Source organism: Mauremys reevesii, linkage group 16, assembly GCF_016161935.1.
Source record: "Mauremys reevesii isolate NIE-2019 linkage group 16, ASM1616193v1, whole genome shotgun sequence".
Lineage (NCBI taxonomy): Eukaryota > Metazoa > Chordata > Testudines > Geoemydidae > Mauremys > Mauremys reevesii.
In genome coordinates this window covers 21,766,473-21,771,017 of record NC_052638.1, presented here as the reverse complement: position 1 = coordinate 21,771,017, position 4,545 = coordinate 21,766,473, and the positions used below count along the sequence as shown (strand labels likewise).

At 47.3% G+C, this 4,545-nt stretch overlaps 1 long non-coding RNA gene across 1 annotated transcript; it reads left to right on the top strand.

Annotated features, from left to right (window-relative positions):
• The first annotated feature begins 973 nt into the window (after positions 1-973).
• On the top strand, positions 974-2,671 carry LOC120384749. The gene is made up of 3 exons (XR_005589086.1): positions 974-1,236; positions 1,514-1,653; positions 2,363-2,671. It is a non-coding gene; the product is annotated as an uncharacterized LOC120384749 (long non-coding RNA).
• The last annotated feature ends 1,874 nt before the right edge of the window (positions 2,672-4,545 follow it).

Here is a 4,545-nt window from a genome sequence, read left to right as displayed (position 1 = left end):
GCATAAAAATAAATATTTGTTAATGGTATTTCAAGATATTTATGCATTTCATTTATTATGTATGCTTGTTCAATATTTATGTAAAGCCTTCATTAATTAATATTTCAGTAATTTATTATATTTACAGCACTAACATTTTTCAGCCTGAGGTAATGTAACACTTCCTAAAAGTTCATTAACATTCCCTGTGGTTACACAGTCATTTAGTTGGTGATCTCATTATGTAGCCATTAGGATAACGTAAAAGTGATTTCAGGAAAGCACATGAGTTAATTATAAAGTAACCTAAAACAAACCAAAAGGAGAATCTATTTGATTTATTCTAATTGTTTATAGATGCTATAAATCCTCTGAATCTCCAACTTTGAAAGCCTACTGCATTTTTCGTTGCACACAGAATCATAGAAATGAAGGGCTGAAAGGGACCTCAAGACGTTGTCTAGTCCTGGCTCCTAGACTGGGGCATGACCAAGTATACCTGACAGGTGTTTGTCTAATCTGTCCTTAAAAATAAGTTACTCATTTTGTGCAGTAATGATGGTTCTTCAAGATGTGTCCCCCTATGGGTACTCCACTGTAGGTGTGCTTGTGTCCCAAGGCTGCTGATTCGAGAACTTCAGCAGCAATGTCCATTGGGCCTGCCCATGTGCTGTCTCTCTTCGTGCCCCTCCACAAGGCTAGCCAATGCGCGTGGGCTAACCTCCCTCAGTTCCTTCTCTGCCACAGAACTATAGTCAGGAACTCTGAAGTAGAGGGAAGGAGGGTGGGTAGTGAAGCACTGTGGCAGGGTGCTGCTGCAGAAGCCCTTAATCAGCTCCTGCCACTCCAGCCCCAATCAGGGAGAATGGATTGGGGCTGGGTGAACCGCCCTATGTTTGTCTAATAACTGACCACACCTGCCAGCCTCATTAGCAAGAGCGATAAGGCTGGAGGGAAGTGAGAGAAAGGGAGGCAGAGACTGAGAGGGGGAGGTCAGGCTCAGGGGGAGTAGGAGCTTCCTAATCTGTTGCTGGCCAGGCCTGTGGTAGGCTAAGTAATTGTAGAGCCTGTATATAGTTGGAAACAGGAGGTGGGGAACTGATCACGAATAAAGAACATGGGCATTGCACCAGATTGAAGTGTCCCTGATCCACAGAGGAGAGGGGCCAAGGGGCCAAATCCAAAGAGGTGCAGTGGGTACCCCATTACGAGCACCCGTGGGGGATACAGCTGAAAGAACCATTGTTACTGCACAAGGTGAGGAACTTCTTCTTTGAGTAGTGTCCCTATGGGTGCTCCACTGTAGGTGACTCCCATGCAGTATCCCCAATGGGAGGCTGGGGGGTTCGGATTTGGATTGGTTACCGATGACAGCACTGTGGAGCTGAAAGTGGCATCGGAGGGGAGTTCCCAGTGATCACATAGTGTTCTGCAAAAGTGTGGACTGACACCCATGTGTCAGCGCCTATTAATTCCAGGTGCTGCCAATGTTCAAACCACGGAGCTATCCCTCCCTGTGTCTTTCATTCCTTAGATGGACTGACCAGCTAACCAAGACATTGGAGTGAGTGTTGATTTCTGGGCTATGCCCATTTCCGTGAACAAGTCTATTGCAGATCTGGTGACTTCAAGAGCTTCTTGGAGGGACTGGGCTCTGAGGAGGCGATCATCCAGGTAGGGGTAAATCATGATCCCTTGGGAGCATATGTGTGAAGCCACTACTGGGGAATACTCTCAGCGCAGATGATAGCCTGAAAGGAGGTACTCTGTACTGGTAGTGGTCTTATCCTAGGATAAATCTGAGGAACTGTCTGAGAGATGGTAGGATTGAGATATGGCAGTAGGTGTCACGAAGGTCGAGAGCTGAAAACCAATCTCCCTGTTCCAATGCTGGAATAATCATTGCTGGAGTGACCATCTGGAATTTTTGAGCTTTGACAAACTTGTTGAGGTCTAGTATGGGTCTCCAACCTCCCTTCCTCTTGGTATTAGGAAATAACGAGAGTAAAAACCTTTGCCTCATAGATGTTGAAGTACTGGTTCTATGGCTCCTAACTGGAGCAGATGATCTCTCTCTTCTCACTCTTGTGAGAAGGGACCCTAAAGAAGGCTGGGGAAGGGTGTTCTGGAGGGGGTAGGGAGGTAAAATGGATGGAATTTTCCAGAACCCATCGATCTGATGTCATGCATTCCCAGGTGCTGCGGAACACTGCAACATGGTAGCCAAATGGGTAGGAAGCAATGCTCAGCTGTAGCAGTTGGGGGGAGTGGTCTGTCAATGGCTCAACCGACATGTCAAAATTGGTGCTGAGTCAGGTATTGGGAGGTATGTGGTTTGTGCTGGGGCTGTGGAGTAAATTTTCTCTTCTGTCCTGGCATGTAGATGCCCAGTGAGCAGAAAATGGCCCTAGAATCTTTTACTGCATGAAGAGAGGTATCTGTCTTCTCCACAAAGAGCTTGGCACCTTCAAAGGGAAGATCTTTGATGGTCGACTGCACCTCCTTAGGGAAATCAGACAGGTGTAGCCATAATGCATGCCACATCACCACCACCACGGAGATGGTCCTGGCCACTGTGTTGAGAGCAGACTGTAGCGATGTCTTGACCACTAACAATCCCACCTGAATGATGGTTTTAAATTGGTTGCAGTGTCTCTCAGGCAGCTCATCAATAAAACTGTTAAGTTTCAAATTGTTAACGTTGTTGCATTTTATTATTAGGGCCCAGTAATTGGCTATTTGAAACTGTAACGTGGCTAAGGAGTAGGCTTCCCCCAAAAGAAGTCCAAAAGCTTCCAGTCCATGTTGTAAGGAGTGGACCTCATTTGATGTTGACAGCCACGAGAGTTGACAGTGTCCACTATGATAGATTTGGGTGGAACATGGGAGAAGAGAAATTATGTATCCCTTGCTGGGACATAATGGTTTTTGTCAGCCTGCTTGCAGGTAGGCACCACTGATGATGGGGTCTGCCAAATGGTTTTTGTGAGGTCAAGGAGAGCCTCATTGATAACGAGGCTATTTTAGAGGACGAGGAGTGAAGTAGGTTAAGGAGCTTGTGATAGGTGTCCTTGACTTCCTCTAATGATATTTGTAGAGCATCTGCCTTCTATTTGCTAGGTCCTGGGAAACGGCAGAAGTCATTGGCCATTGCCTCATATGGGGAGAAGGAGGAGATCTTGGTCCTTGGGGGTCACCACTTCCTCACTGCTGCCTTCCTGTTCCTCCACAATCTGTTCTGGAGGGTCTGAGGCTCTGGATGCTGTGGCCGAGGGGGAGCATCTTGGAGGCTCTCAGGTGAGGTTAGAAGCCCAAGAGGCATGGGGGCGATATGCAGCCCAAGGATCCTGGCCACTGGGGTGGTGGTGCAGCCATCTGAGGGTATGTTTGGCGGCCCTGTTGGTATTGGGCATCATAGGGAGCCTGGAAGGAGTATTGTGACATATTCTCCTCTGGTTCACTGTCCTCTAGTTCACTGCACTAGAGAGCAAAGGAGTATGGCAGGGCAGTGGGGAAGACTTCTGTACCAGAAGATGACTCAGTGCAGAGGTCCTAGTACTGAGAAGATGAGACTGCAGTATGTCAGATACATGGAGGTCTCTCAAATACCAGAATTCCAGCGGTACCAACAAGCTCAGTGCCACTGGCAGTACCAAGAGGGTTGAAGATCTTGCCCACACTGACCGCTCTGGTGGTGAATGGGGCATCGATGATGGTGCCAAGGGAGTAGCATGTACTGGAAGCATCTTCTTAGTGAAGTCCTGGCTCCTGTCCTCGTCCTTCAGTACCATTGACTCAGTGCCTGTGCCCATTGGGTTCTTAGGCATGTCAACAGCACCTGCTGCTGCAGATCTTCGTGAGCCATGGGTACCAGGCTGAGATTGTTTCAGTACAGACAGTACAGAGGATACTGAGCATGCCAGAGGTCCCTTATGGCTAGCTCTAGGCTCACACTGGGGATTTCCTGCTCTCTTTTTTGATGATTTAAGAGAGGTCAGTGGCTGATTTTTTCAACCCTGGATGTTGAGGGCTGTGGGAAAGAGTCACATCCACTAGATGACTCTTGGCATGGATCAGCGGAGGGCCATCTCCATGAAGATCATCTTCTGTCTCAACTCTCTGTCCTTGGGCCTGAGTTGCTGCAATTAAGTAAGTTGCTGCTTGCACTGGCTAGCATTGTGGTGGGGTACGTACGGGCCTAACGGACACAGCTACCAAAGTTCTCCGATCAGCAGCACAGCGACGCGAGCACATGCACAGTGAGGCACCCAAAGGGACACTACTTGAAGAAGAACCTCCCATGATGGGGGTTACACAACCTTCCTTGGCAACCTATTGCAGTAGTTAAATATCCTAGTTAAAAAGTTTTTCCTAATACCTAACCGAATTTGCAGACTAAGGTGATAACTTCTTGTTCTACATTTAGTGGACATAGAAAACAATTATTAACTGTCCCCTTTATAACAGCCCTTTAATGTATGTGAAGACTTATCAGCTTGTCCCTCCTTTCCCCTCCCCCATCTTCTTTTCTCAAGACAAAATGTGTCTTTTTTTTTTTTTAACAAA